A 15,765-nucleotide genomic window follows, 5' to 3' on the forward strand; every position below is an offset into this window, starting at 1 on the left:
GAGGAAGAAGAGGAGGAAGAAGAAGGAGAAGAGAAGAAGAAGGAGAAGAGGAGGAAGAAGGTACATTTTAATTTGTCAAAATCTAGAAGACAGGGAATGGTAAAGCTGATTGCTGGAAAGCCTTATGATCTGTGTGTGATCCCTAGATCCGACGTGGGGAGAAGAGAGCCTTCTCCTGAGAGTTGTCCTCAGACCTACCCACACACACACCACCTTAAATAAAGAAACAAGGTGCACATGGCTTAAGGACCTGAATAGGGGATCCACAAAAGATCCAGGATGGTACCACAGCCAGCTGGAGGCTGTGTTTTCACCCCTCAATGGTGGCAGTTACTCTTCCATGGTGCAGACCCACTTCCATACATAGGAAGTAAATCCAGTCGTCCCAAGTTTCAAAGCTCCAATTAGGATTCACAACTAGTCCCCGAAGACCCAAAGGGCATCCTCTTACCCCTGAAACACTCTTGCCTTTGCTCTTGCCTGCTTCCCTCACCTCTAAAATGCCCTACCTTCACCTCCATTGATGCATTTGTTTTTATAATTCTGAGAGTCCTCCCTGAGAGGTGATGTGGCCAGGGCATGTATGCTGGTTGTTGGGTTTTTTTGTCAACTTGACAAAAGCTATGGTCATTTTGGAACAGGGCTCTTCAACTGAGAAAATGTCACCAACAGATTGGCCTGTGGACAAGCCTGAGGTACATTTTCTTGGCTGGTGATTGATGAGGAAGGGCCCAGCTCAGTTCGAGTGGGTCAATAAGCATCAATCCCCCATTGCCTCTATTTGAGCTCCTGCCTCCAGATTCCTGCCTTGAATTCTTACCCTGACTCCCCTTAGTGATAGAGTTGTGACCTAAGAATCATAAGTGAAATTATAAGGCAAACTCTTGCCTCCCCGATGGTTTTATCATAGTAATAGAAGCCCTAAGTAACAACATGCTTATCCTGATAACAATCCCTCGAGACAGGCCTTTTCTTCCCGTTCATTAGATGAGGAAGTTGAGGGTCACAGATTTAAGAGATGTGGGCAGGGCCACAACCTCAGAGCTCCAATCAGAATCCAAAACCTCAGCTTCCACTCACAGGGAGGTGGATATTCAAAAAGCTCCCAAATGTCATCTCTTCCATTTGCATTCACCTGCCAAAAGAAACTATTAATAATTGCGATCCATCTTGAGGCATCGGCAGAAGCTACTTATAAATGAACTAAATAGGCGAGGTTGCAGTGTGCATGCTAATTGGAAGAGTCAAGGCAGAAGAGCAAAAGATTCACCTGGAGACTGCCACATACACCTTCAGGTAAAACCAAATGAGATTTAAAAAAAAAAAAAATGTCTACTCATGGACGAAAAGCAGAGTATGGCCCTGGATCCAGATGTTTGGATCTGAGCTCCAGTGCACCTCCTGTAAGAAATAATGCTACAATTAGCCAAAAGATTCCTTTGAGATATGACACAGTCTACCTCTGGAGAGGGCTCTTGTTTGGGGCATGAAAGCAAGAACACACACAGACACACACACACACACACACACACAGGAAGCTATTCCAGGATGAAACTAATATAGATGTGGTGATAAATGATTGCCAGTACCAGTGCTGACTTACTCTCTAAATAATGACATAATAATAGCTAAAACATAAACTCTAATTAAATACCAAACCTAACAAAGTCAAACAACAGCAAATGATGTTTGACAGAAGCAAAGGTCTTAGGGGAGGTGAGGGGAAGAATTCTAATAAAATCACGGAACTTGGCTGGGGAGGGAGATGGCTCAGGCGGTAAGAAGCCTGATGCTCACGTGTGGGGACTGGGGTTTAGGTCTTCATCACCCACATTAAAAAACAAACAAAGAAGTAAAACTGGACATTGTGGTGTAACTCTAGGGCTGAGTGGGAGGTGGGGTGGCTGACACAGGAGGATCCCTGAAGGTTGGTGGCCAGCCAGGCTAGCTAATAGGTGAGACACTTTCTCCCAAGCGAAGGTGGAAAGCAATACAAAAAGACACTCACTGTTGGTTACCTCCAGCCTCCGCACACACACAAAAGCACAGAACTCTACAATGTCAGTAAGAGAAAAAGAAAACCCATATCGTTTCTTTCAGTTTCTCATAGCTAGGGAAACTGAGGCCCAGCAAGGTTTAAGGGTAAGCCTTCCTGCTGATAGCAGGCAAGAAAGGGACTGACTGGATCCCCAGACTAGTGGTGGAACAGAATCCCCCAAAGCCCCTCCTCCTCATACCACTGTGTGCTGAAAAGCTATTCCACTCCACGCCATATTTTTAAAACAGCATTAAACATTCTATAAATATTAAATTCCTTTTTAATAATTTTCTAATGCACAGGGGCATATTTGAAGAAAGGGAGGTCTGGCTTTGATTCCTTTTGGAAAACAGAACACTGCTTCGGAGTTTAACCTGGTATTGAGTGAAATATTAACAGGCCATATAATGGTTTCAGTGTTTCTTCAGGAAAGCCAAACAGAACTCCAAAAGCATATCCCCCAGGCCTTCCGGTGGTGGTGTTTCTGGAGCGCACAGTCAACGCCACGGTCTACTCCACAAGCCCGTCACTGTTAAGTAACTCATCAGCAAATAAAGAGGAAATTACCGAAGGGGATTTGCCAAGCAATTAGTCCTCTGAAGCAGATGACATACAACTGTGCTGGGGAGGAGCTTCCCAGCTAGTCATATGTCAGACTCAGAGCCTAGTAATCTGTAAATAAAAATGCACGCTGCACGATTACAGCTGTGGTGGAGGCTGGCGCTGCCAGCCGAGCTCATCCACAGTCGATCTCAGGGCCTTTCCAACTCTCTGTGTTTGTAAAGGGGGAGGCACTGCCACCGGAAAGAAAAGCAATTCACAGTAAATTTCACCCAACATCCAAAAGACAACCAGGGTGCCTACGCATTACCTGGACACAAGCTAGCAACGACTCACTGGCTGACCCGGGGAAGGAGAGCACAGGCTAGACCCGGAAAGGCAAGAGCATAAAGGGCCATGAGACCTGCGCTCAGGCGGCCACCTGGCTACAGCTGACGGCCTCTGGCTGCACGTTTTGTTCTTAGACTGTGTCCTAAGTGACACCCCACCACCTATCACCCTGGAGAGATAAATCGCTCCTATCTGCCAAGTCGTGCAAGCTGAGCAATGACCCAATGAAGCTCTCTCAGCAGTCAAAAGTTCAGCAGCTCCCTGGGACTCCGTGTTGAACAACATCTGGAGCCAACTTAAGCCAATCCCCCAAAGCAGATAAGCAGAGTACCGCCGTCATCATTTTCTTCAATTAATAATTATCGAAAGCGCGTAGGACTCTCGAGGCCTCGCAGAGAAGGAAGAACGTTACAGACAGCTTGAATCAGAAGCTCATGGGAGTCTCGGATCAGAGGGGCAGGCTTGGACGTGGGAAGCTCATGGCTCTCAGAAGCAGCCCCAATCTTGGTTTCTGAGCACACGCAGTGCCTGAGTTACGGCTCGCTTATCATCCGTGGCAGTCTTTGCCTTCTGTATCTAACTGTAAGCTTCTTATTGTACGTAGGGCTCAGGACTTGAGCATAATTTAGAGCCACAGGAATCTGTCCAAGCTGAGGTCACTAAAGTCCCGGCAAAAGTGGGTAAGTTCTTCACCCTCTCTTGTGCCACAGTCTCTACATCCACAGCAAAGATGTGACCACGGTGTCCAGCAGATAACGGTGCAATGAAGCCTAAAGGACTGCATGTTCAAAACAGCAAAGATAAACCTACTTACTGCTCTTCTCCCTGTAGGGTCTCATCTTGCACACTGGATGCTCAGTGAAGGTTTCCAGGCAGGCTGAGGAGACAGCTCAGTTAGTAGAGCACTCAATTGCAAGTGTGTGGAGTCACCAGAACCAGTGTGGACAAGGCACACCCTTGTAATCCCAACATCGTGGAAGCAGCAACAGAAGGAACCCTGGGGCTCACTGAGCAGTGGAAGGCTGTGTCTCAGTGAACAAGGTGATGACACCCGAGGAAAGACATCTGGCGTTGACAGCCAGTCTCCACACAACACAGCCATGCATGTGTATGTCAGCACATGCATAGACAGGCACAGAATTTCTTGTTTTTAATATTGTTATTTTTTGTATTTAATATTTTCACTCTTGGCCACTTGAGGGCAATAAGAAGAGTTTGGGTAAACAACTCAGATAAAAACAAAACAAAATAAAAACATTAAACAATCTTCAGGCTTTCCCTAAGTTCATGTAAATAGACTGCTCATTCACACAAAGATAACTTTCAACGGTCCCCTGCACTGTGTGTCACAGACTCTTAGGTTAATTTTCTTCCCAGAACCAAGGCTTAACAATGATATTTATTTATTTGAACAGTATCTTAACTAAGTAGCCCAAGCTTGCTCCAGCTTACTGTGTAGCTGAGGCTGGCCTTGAACTCGTGATCTGCCTGCTTCCAGATCCTAAGTGCTAAGATTACAGAAATATACAATCCTGCTCAACTTGACTCTATACTTCTTTATCTTCTATAGGATACTAAGTGAGAAGCCAATTTGTTAAAGAGCTGTGTCTAGTATGGTTGGCTTTTCATACATAAAGATTCATATCTCTCTCTCTCTCTCTCTCTCTCTCTCTCTCTATCTCTCTATCTCTCTATCTCTATCTATCTATCTATCTCTCTATCTCTATCTATCTATCTATCTATCTATCTATCTATTTATCTAATATTATACACACACTTACATTTAAAAGATCCTACACAAAGCCTCTGGGAAATCTTCAGAAATTATGAAGCACACCCATACTAATATAATTTATCAGAAGTACAGTTACTGAATGACCACAAATGAACAATGGTGAAGTTGTTAAGTGGCTGACACAATGAGATTCACGCCTGTCACATGAGAAGAGTCAATCAACAGTGGAAAAGATCAAAGAAATGCTGGAATTGTTGCAAATAGGTACAGGGGCACCCTTCTAAAGTCTTCAGAAAACCACTTAGAGAAAAGTACAAGCAGAATTTGTTTTAAGTGAAAAGAGACACCGCATGGGCTGAGCGTCAAAAGTAGTATTCATTTTCATACACACGCATATTAGAGCTAGCTAAAATTAGCTCCCGTTCCTATTTTATAAAGGAATAACTGTTTCAACAAGATTCCACGGCACTGAGTTGAACACAGAATTTCTAGGGTTCTGGAGCTCTAACAGAAGAGACCCCCCCTCCACGATTCACCCCTACATCCATCCAACACCCCTAACCACCCCAGCTTATGAAGGACTGGCAAACAAAGGCTGGGACATGCAAACCTTCAAGCTCCCTTCCTCACTGCCTCTTACCTTCTCCCTCTGCATTTAACACCAGCTCCTTCGTCCTTAGATTCAGTCATGCCCTGTGGGTGAGCAACCTTCTACCAGGCAGAAGACCCCAAAGGCCAAGTTCAAAACCCCTTTTATGACAGCGACGCTTCCAAACTGCTTTTTGGACTGACCTCTCCACTAGCCCCATATCCCCACCAGTCTCCCTGACTTCAAAAACTCAGAGCATCCCCACTTTAAGCCACAGTTGCCCAGCCTACATCCTACATACAAACAGGCATTTGCTTGCCGTCCCAGCCAAGACCTCCCTCTGCCTCTCTCCATCTCTTCCCACAGAAGTGCAATCCAGCCCTCAGAGATCAAATCACACGATCCTCCTCTTCACAGTCTTTCCTGAACTCCCACCACCTTTCTGAATTCCTTCCGGGTCAGAGCGTACCCCCCAGTAAGTACACCCCAACCTTCTCAGCTTTGTTAGCTATTCTGGAGCATTTTCCTTCTTTCTCTCGCCTGGTCACGAAGAATGGATAATCTCCGGCAGCTCTTGCTCACTCTCATGTTTAGAGCACCATGAAGTAGTTGAAGAGAAAATACACAGCGAATGTATGAATGAATCACTTCTTTATATAGATAGTAGCTGTGAATAAGTTAGGTCATAACTGGCTTAGCTGTATCATATTCATAAAATAACAAGAGCCAGAAATAATAATCCAGACTTTCATTTAAAAGAATAACTTGAATATATCAGAATGCAACAGGATACTCCCTCTCTGCCCACATACAGCCATCAACTGTGCAGACCATAATGAGGCCATTATGTATGCAAGATGTTTAGATAATGCATATGTGTTTCTCGTCAATGCAATCAAGAGAAAATACCCACGGCCTAATGTTCAAGGTGACACTGCACTATTTTGTCAGTGAGACCGTGTGTGTCCACATGACACTCACCTTGTTTATGAGGCTAGAAACCCCTGCACCTCAATAAGCAGGCCGTGCTGCCCAAAAGAAAACTCCCGGCTGCCTGCTTGTTCACACGAAGGTTCTTGAGATACCTTGACATAGATAATGACCCCTCCAAATCCCACAGGTTTTCAAAAGGAAAGAACACCTCATCCCATATGTGCCTGAACCACACTCCCAAGACTTCAACATGAGGATCTTCTGCCTGGCAGAATGGGTGGCCCTGAATGGGGAGAGCAGCAGTAAGACACCCATCCTGCCCTGAGCAGAAACCTGCCAGTCTTTAAGAGGCGTCACCTTGCAGTAATTAGGCATCACTCTGCTTCCATTTATACAGTGGTTCTCAGTCTCCCCGGTGCTACGACCCTTTAATACAGTTCCTTATGGTGTGATGACCTCCAATCATAAAATCATTTTGTTCCAACTTCATAACTGCAGTTTTGCTACTGCCATGAGTTGTAATGTAAATATCTGTGTTTTCCAAATGGGCTTAGGCCACCCGTGTGAAAAGGTTCATTCAACCCTTAAAGGAGGTCATGACCCACAGGCTGAAAACCACCGATTTAAAGGGAGCCTCTCAAATACGCAATCAATAAAATATAAAGAACTTATTTGCATAACTCAAAAGAATACGGCGCTTTGCGGCGTGCTAACTCGCTCCCTCTCCGCTTTGCCCCACAGAGGTTTATTAGATTCTTCCTTCCTTTCTTACTGTCCTGGGAATTGAACCAAGATCTTCACACACTCTGGGCAAGTGCGTTCCCATTGAGCAATATTGCCAGCCTTCTAGCTATACTTTCTAAGGTTCTAAATAACTGTTAGTCAGACCTCTTTTTAAATAAATTCAAACTGCAAATAACTCCATTTATGCAATGCCATAGTGGAGATACTTTGACATACATAATGACTCTCTACAAATCCCACAGGTTTTCAAAAGGAAAGAACACCTCATCCCATATGTGCCTGAACCACACTCCCAAGACTTCAACATGAGGATCTTCTCCCTGGCAAAATGGGTGGCCCTGAATGGGGAGAGCAGCAGTAAGACACCCCGTCAGTTTATCTTACTACAATGCAAACAACAACAAAACAAACAAACAAACAAAAAAAACTGCATCCTACCACAGGAGAGTTAACGTAAGTTCAGATTTAAAATTCAGGAAAAAAGAAAAACAAAAAACAAAACTCGTATTGGCTTTGGAGAGCCACAAATACCTACAGGGTTGATCCTCGTATTGGCTTTGGAGAGCCACAAATACCTACAGGGTTGATCCAAAGGTCAAGGCCTAGGCATATCTACTTGTTCCTAGTCATGAATGATCCAGGAACAGCCATGGGACAACAAGACCATTATAATCACTCTGTCTAGAGTTAAGCTATGTGCTAACAATGATAGCTTGTGTGAACAGGCTATAAACCACATGCCAGGCACATTCAAGTCACACATGTGCATTTTTTTTTCATTCTAGACTCACAGTAGCCCTATGTGGTCCCCATCTTGTATGGAGAAACTGAGGCATGACCTGGATACAAGTATGTGCGTGATTGGAGAAGCCGATCCCCAGGTTTGAAGTCCAGATACTCTGTCAAGAGACAGCGTTTCAGGATGTTATCTCAGAGGCTGTTCACATTTGGCTTAAAATAAACTGGTTCTGGGGTATCCACACAGAAATCTGGTGAATTTGCTTGGGAGTTTTATTTGGTTTGACTTTTTGAGACAGGGTCTCAGGCTGTATCCCAAGCTACTCTAGAACTCACTAAGCAACTCGACATAGCCTCAAACCCTAAGGGACTCCTATCAGATATGAGCCACCATGCCCCGCTCCACTGGATCATTTTTTAAATGAACACTTTTGGTAACACCTTTTGATGAGTGGATTTTGAAATCCTCGATTTGGGGTATGTGGTTTGGTAAGAGGACCTTCTGCTTCTTACCAAGAAAGGAACATTCCAGAAACACTTCCTTCATTCCAGGAGATCAGCAGGGAACATTCAGATTCAGGAGGTCTAGGGTGGAGCCCCAGATTCTGCCGGAAAGTCTCTAAGTGAGTCTGTTGCCCAGTCAGCCTTTGGAACTTCTGGCGTTGCCTGGCTTCATCATTTCAAGCAAAACTGCCCGAAAGGCAGAGGAAATCGATCCCCTGTTTTCTATTTCACAACCTTGGTTGTGTATACCAGTGTCCCCAAGACCTTCCAGCCCCACATTCTAGATGAATTCCATTCTCTCCAGATCTCACAGAAGGCCAGAGGCCTCCTGTCTGCTCTTTAACAGAGAACCATGAGTCAACCATCCTTGCTTACACACTGCTTCACGACTCTCTCAGCCAGAAAAATTTACTGTATGTGAGGAAATCAGGAAGTTGTAAAATCCAAACAGACACAAAGAAACTCAAGATTCAACAACTCTTGGTTGCCTCTGACCCAACAAACAGTTCTCTGTTTCCCTTACTATAGTAAGAACCTAAAATTCAAGAAATGACACTCAAGGCAGCTGACAGCTTAGTGTTCTTAACTGACTCGAGGAAAAGGGACACTTAAAATAATCAGGGACAAGCCCTGCACAGCAATCATCGACCCTCACAAATTCAATGCATATTTCTCCTTGAACCAAATAGACCACAGCTATAGATAGTTTCATCCAAGTTTAACAACACAGAGGCACACACACATACACACACACACATACACACCTCTGGGCAATTTTCCATACATTATAGTTGCAAACAAAATTATATTTCACAGTTAACAGAGTACATGGCTGGTGAGCAACCTTCCCATGTCAGACTTTATCCTCAGACAGAAAACAGAAAACATTGTAAAACTCTCACCTGACAGGGGACGCCCTTCCCGTGCAGGGAGTGGAGGAAGAGGCTGTGGGATAATGATGGCAGACAGATCTGCAGCTTGAAGGGACCGCCCTTGTGATGTGTTGCACGCTGCAGATGCTTCTACAGTGGCCCAGGAAGTGCAGAAGAAATCCAAAATGAAAAACCAAAAATAAAGAGAGAAACAAAAAAGGAGAAATCACTTTCAGCAAAGGTCTATCTTAAGATGTAGTCACTGAAATACAAATCTTAAGAACTTCACAGTTTGAATTTTGTTATAGAACAGTTACACAGACAGCAACCAGCTCAGCAGAACAGGTCTGGTTTTATTCCACAGGGCTCAGGGGAGCCAACATATAAAATCTAGGCCATCCCTTCAGTAAAATGAAAACCCTGGTCTCCATGTTTGAGATAGCTGCTGTCATTTTCCTCGGGCACCCAATAAGTGACCACGAGCCAGTCATCACAAATAGCATCAAGTAGAAATGGGAATGGACTGAGTAGCAATTAGGCCAAAAACCTAATTTTAATCTAGTATATGCTGTTAATCTACATGTAACTTGAAAGACAATCATGACAGAACATAGCTATTAGCATACTAGTGCAAAGGTGAGTGGAAAACAGATGAAGGAGGAAAAAAGGTCCAATTCTGAGAAAAGGTCTCATGTAGCCCATGCTGACTTCAAATGTGCTACGTAGCAGAGGATGATCCTGAACTTCAGATCTTCCTGCCTCCAACTCCCAAGTGCTGGGAATACAGGCATATCCCACCATGTCCAGTTTATGCAGTACTGGGGCATTTCATTTTGTGCATATAGACAAGCACTCTTACCAAGTGAGGTCTGTGCCCAGCCCTAAATTTTAAACATTAATTGTTGAACAGCCATTGTCTTCACTTTTAGTTTGCCCCAATAGCCAACCTAAGCCACTCACTCTATGATGAATGTATGAGTGGATAAACAAAAGAAGAAATGAATGACCTCTTGGTGCTTGTGAGATACTTTTGTGAATTAAAGATGTGCGTACAGAAACAGAAAAAGTAGAGGGCCTGATCTGCTAGCAAACTTTTTTATCCTTAGTCATTAAAATTATTTACATAAGTGCTGATGATACCCGATTAGTAACCAGATTACAGCCTGGCTGTTGGGATAAAAAAAAAAAAAATCAGTCAACTAAGTGAGTGCTGAACTGGTTTCCAGTCAGAGCCACTGAGCTGAGCTGCATGTGTTTAGGCTGATTTTAAATTTAGTTTGGGTTTCCTAAGCTCTCGCCAGGTAACAGTAGGAAGGAGAAGGCCCAGAATTATATTGGGTGTCAGAAAGAAACTATTCTGGAATATGAATATGATCTCCAACGTGAATAATCTGTAAACAGGTAAAGAAGCCAATTATCCTTGGGTACATGGCAACTCGTCTCAGTAGTCAGAATTATTTTCAACCATACACACTCGCTATTTTTAAGAGCACAGTCCAGCTGGAAAGGAAAATAACTTCCATTTCTTTCCAGCACTTTGCAAAGTAATGAATAGTAGCCAAAGTATTCTTCCTTCTAACGAATCCATTCACCGTCAATTTATTTAAGCGTCTGGTACGCGCTTGGGTCTGCTCTGCAAAAGAAGTAGTTTTTATCAGTCTCTGGTTTCCCGTGTGTAATCCGTGTGCAGAGAGAAAAGCTGATTGGAGCATCCCCATAGCCTTACAAAAAGAAAAGAAGACACTGTCCTTCCACCCAGAAGGCTGTTGGTTTACAAACAGTGGCTGAGTTCAGCAGGAGTTCACAAAATTCTATTTCATCTTAACTCGGCATTTAGTTTAAGGGCAAGGGAAGTTTTGATTTTTATCTGGTAACATTTCAAAAGAAGCTTCAGAATACTTAATAATCACTTTCCCAGAAGCTCCAAGGGCTGGGGACTTGGGTTTGTGTGTATATGGATTTGTGTGTACACAAGGTCCTGTTTACACATTGCTGGGCAGATAAGGCTTGATAGAGTCCAAATTACAGTCTCCTCCCATTCTGCTGAAGTGCACAGAACAGTCAAATGTGATGCAAATGCTGTAAAATATTAATTTACTCTAGCATTGGCGTGCCTCCTCCTTTCAAAAAGCATTTGTCCTGCTATCCTAGCCGGAGTAATAGTTATTTGCTTGCTATATTCCATCAAAAGAAAAGAAAAGAAAAAGAAACGTGAGAATTAAAGGCAAGGCCACATGAACTCACTGTAAAAACACACAAACAACGAGCAAGACAATAAACTGTAAAACACTGCATACAGTGACAAACACTAAAATTGGAATCTTTAATATTTCAAAAGCACAAAGCAGAGAAACACAATACTATTAATAGTGAAAGATTACCAAGCAAGACAGCCCCAAATAACTGAAACTGAGATGGTGTATAAAAACCAGGAGGGAACACAGCTATCAGGGTCAGCACTGAGGGCACAAAGAGAGAAAGTCTGCCATACACGGTGGCAGGAAAATGCCTTCTCTTTCTGTAAGAAGCATACATGCTTACGGGTTGGCAGCTGGAATCACTACCAGAACCACCTGATAAATACGTCACTCTAAACCTGTCACACTTAGGAGGGCATTTCGATGGAAGCAGGTTGAGTCCTTCTCAGATCAAATGAAGCCTTGCGATCTTGGGAACACAGGCCCTCTAAGCCCTGAGGACTTCGAGTTTTCTAAAAAGGGATTCTTTTTCTGAGTAGAACACACCATTTTCGTTTACAGGACGATGATTATCCTTGTGTTTTCGTTAGCACTCAGATGGTATGCATTAAGAGTTATAGAAAAATCAATGAAACATGGCTGCTAACATCAAACAGGCCACACAAAAGAGGATGTGAGTTGCTTGTCTGTTGTAGCTCTAAACATGCTTAAGTTCATGTAGGAGTAGTAAGAAGCGCAGGTACAAACATTTATACTAAATTATCCTAAAGGTTAAATTAGGGTTTATAAAGACTATAAAATATGCCATTATGCCAATTAGAGTAAAAAATACATAAAAATAAAATTAAGAAAGAAAAAATGCTGTTTCTACAAATAAAGATAAATTATCCCACAACATTCCTTTCCTTCCATAATTTTAAGTATTTATTTATTTATTTAAAAAGAAAAACCTCAATCCAATTACAATTCTAACAGACAATATTTTTTCAGTTATGTAACGCTAGCATCCTATGTGCACATCATCATGTTACTGCTTACAAAGTTGGGATGAGTTAATTTATTGTACTAAGCAAAATTAAACACAACTGAAATAGTATTACTGATGACTCAGAAATACAAATCTTAAGCAACAAGCAAAAGAAAAATCGTATGGTAGTCCTTAGATAGAGATGGTGGCCTCCATTGACATTTCTACAATTTTCTGTTTATAACAAACACTTAACAAAAAAAGAAAAGCAATTGCTTCTCTTCTCGGGTTGGAAATATGACGACCAGGATGATGGAAATCTGTTCTTTGAAGCAATTTAAGTTGCACAAACTTAACACTCTCTCTCTCTCTCTCTCTCTCTCTCTCTCTCTCTCTCTCTCTCTCTCTCTCTCTCTCAGAAGCCAGTCATTCAGACTTGTGTGACACTCTGAAAAACTACAAAGCCTGTAAGTCAGTCAACCCCAAGTCCCTAAAAAAATGACAGACTGTCTCCTGAGAAGGCTCTTTTCATTTGCAAGTATTTAAGCTACAGTTCAGAGAAATTAACATTCACTCCTACACTCAGCTGCTTACACGAGCTCGAGCTCGGGGTGTTGGTAAAGTACATCTATTGACTGACTCCTAATAGGAAGCATAGTGAACTGCTACAGTCTTTTTGGCAGGAGAAGCTGTCTTACAAGGTATGTGCAGGAGCAAAATCCACTTGACATTTCAAGACCGGAGAGAAAACAAAGTCACATTATACAAAAGGAATGTGAATCCTTGAACTCTAAGGACAAGCAGAGTGTTGACTAACGTTTTAGTAGTTTCTTCACACTGGCCAGTCCTGCTTCCTGGGACTCTGGGCACTGGAAAGTTTTGGCCATCTTCTGCTATTTGATATGTAATCTGATGGCTCAAGAGTCTTTCTCTAATCTTTCTCTCAAAGGCAACTGGGAGGCCTGAAGTCTCTTTATGCTATTTCTAACAAAATACCACTGCTTGCCAAACCCTCTTAAAACAAAATGGGGGGTGGGGTGGGGAGAGGGATACGATGCCTTTTCCAGTTCTCCATCAAGTACAGACAAGGGCTCATTTGTACACTGAAAAACACAGGCACACATTTAACTGCAAGCAAAGCCATTCTCTGTCTGTTGTAGAATAGAATCGAGGCCTTCCAAAGTGTGTATAAAACTTAAAATGCCTATCCTCTTATTTTATTAGATCCTGGTTTCACATGAACTCACCTCTCAGAAATAATAGCTCATTTTAACCACAATGATACTTCACTGGACCAGGCCACAATACTATACCCACCACATAAACCCAGTAACCAGGGGAAACTCATAAACCCCCTGGGAGGAAAATTGGGCAACTTTTGTCAGTCTTGGCACTGGAGATTTGTGAGAGATTTGTGTGTGTGGGGGGGGGAGTATCTCTCTCTATGTCTTTCTCTCTTCTATTTTAACCAATTTAGATTTAGCTACTTGGCCTTAAAACTATAAACTGACTGGCAGGGTCACAACTAAATCATGTCACATTCGAAGTTCCTAGAACATTCCCTTCATTTGGACTGTCAGAACAGTGATGGGCTCTAGCACTTTCCTGTTATCTTTTCAGTCATAATAGAACCTTTCTGGCCTTAGAAGCAGAAGGTGATGCCTAAACACAAACACTGGGCTGCAGCTCTCTAGATGGTCATTAAATTATACCCTAAAGTACCATACAAACTGTTTACTGTGCAAAGCTCCTTGCAATAGACTGGCTTGTATCATCTGTAACTTAGCTGCATTAAAAAAAAATATTTTCAATTACTTCTGAAGAGCATCAAAGATCAGGAGCAACAGATCCAAATTGAGGCAGATAATATTCAGAATGCCTGCCTACTGATAGTATCTGTTTTTCTAATGTAGACTGTAAAGTTTAAAAATGTAACAGTAGGGACAGGCTTGCCAAATAAGTCATCTCCTTTCGTAAACCATCTAGAAAGCCAGCCAGCACTGTCAGCAACTCCGCTTATAAAGCACGGGTGTACTGTTCTCTCACACTGGAAAGGGTTAAGTGCCTGCCAGGCCAAAGGCTCTAGACTGCAAAAGAAATGTTGCTTTAGTCAGCTCTGAAAGGTTTCTAGCAAGTATCAAATACTTGTTGATCCGCTCACAATAAACAGCAGCAGGATTGTCAGGCTCCTTTCTCTGTCTGGGGAGATGCATTTACATATTGTCCCCAGTAGGAACAGCGTGTTGGTTTCCCTTTAGAAAAGCTAAGTAGCTAGAAGCCTCATTCAGTGTCTCCTGTCCAGATGACTGAAAGAAGATGCAATTGAAGCAGCGAAGTCTCTCTTCTCCAGGTTTGGGCAGCTCAAAGACTGTGCATAAAACACTTGGAGTAGTTCAGGCAAACCCACCTGAATGGGCCAAGGAACACTGTCTGTTGCCATGGCAACCTGATCTAATTACATGAGTGATCAGGGCTGGAGTAAGTGTACAGAAAACTAACACCACCGACAGTATCTATGATGACAGAGGCAGACAGGCAGGAGGCTTTTCAGCCTGGGCTTTACGTGGAAGGTGGCGTTCAAGCCCATTTATTTGCAAAGCTGCTAAAATATTGACTGATGAGTGGCCAGTTAGAGGACAATCAGAGGAGATTAAATGCCACAGCTAAGCTGCTATGGTGCAATCCCTTTCCAAGAGTTCTTGCGCATGATTTTTTTTTCCCTCTCTGGTGGTTACCTCTAGCTTCCGCTGGCATTAAGCTTCATTCAAAAATAAAATAAAATAAAATAAAAATAAAAACCCTTGGCTATCAAACGGTCTTAGCTACCCACCCACCATCAATAAGCCAGAGGGTAGGCTTAACGGGGCTTCTAGGAATAGCAGGGCTCTTCAAAAAGCCAAACAGAAATGGTTTAGCAAACACTATTGCAAAAAAGTAACCAGCTGCGCCTAAAAATACCCAGCATGCAACTACCTGGTTGCCTACGATCTCTAGCAGTACTGTTTAAATATTAAGGAGAGCTCGCATTATAAAACAGAAATGTCACTGAGATGACACCACTAGGTCGCTACAGGGAAACAGGGCAGACACACATTCCTGTGCATGCCAGGCAGGGTGTGAGGTGAGAACTCTAAAGCATTACTTTTTATTCTGTAGGTGGTGTGGGGTCTTCTAATTTTACTAATTGTATCTTGTGGCTCTCTCTGACAAACTAAGAAATTTCTTTGGGGACAGAACCAGTTTGGAGGAGTTCCTACTGCACAACATACGGTAAACAAAATAAAAATAGCTTGCCTTTCTTGTTAGCCACATAGCGCATTATATAACCAGCTTCCGACTGGCTTTTTTTTTCCGCCCTTACTACTCTTCAGCAATTTCCCAACCTTCCCCAAGTATTTATATTATCGTCTTATCTGTAGGATTATACAGCAAGAAAGCAAAACAAAACAGGACAGCCACGGGATCGAACTAAACCCCATCGTCTTAGAACCCTGATCCTCCCCCCAACCCCCACCTCCGCTCCCCCAGCAGAGTCTAGATCAGCACCCTACTTCTA

General features: G+C 42.9%; 1 protein-coding gene across 11 annotated transcripts in view; it reads right to left on the reverse strand.

Moving 5' to 3' along the window:
* Positions 1 to 15,765, reverse strand: part of Atxn1 (ataxin 1) — a 423,758-nt gene that overhangs the window by 405,295 nt on the left and 2,698 nt on the right. For all 11 annotated transcript variants that reach the window (XM_031359330.1, XM_031359325.1, XM_031359326.1 and 8 more), the window contains exon 2: positions 9,075 to 9,194. The gene's annotated coding sequence lies outside the window, so the exon portion shown is untranslated. The remainder of the gene's footprint in view (positions 1 to 9,074; positions 9,195 to 15,765) is intronic.

The sequence above is a fragment of the Mastomys coucha genome, unplaced genomic scaffold, assembly GCF_008632895.1.
Source record: "Mastomys coucha isolate ucsf_1 unplaced genomic scaffold, UCSF_Mcou_1 pScaffold7, whole genome shotgun sequence".
NCBI lineage: Eukaryota > Metazoa > Chordata > Mammalia > Rodentia > Muridae > Mastomys > Mastomys coucha.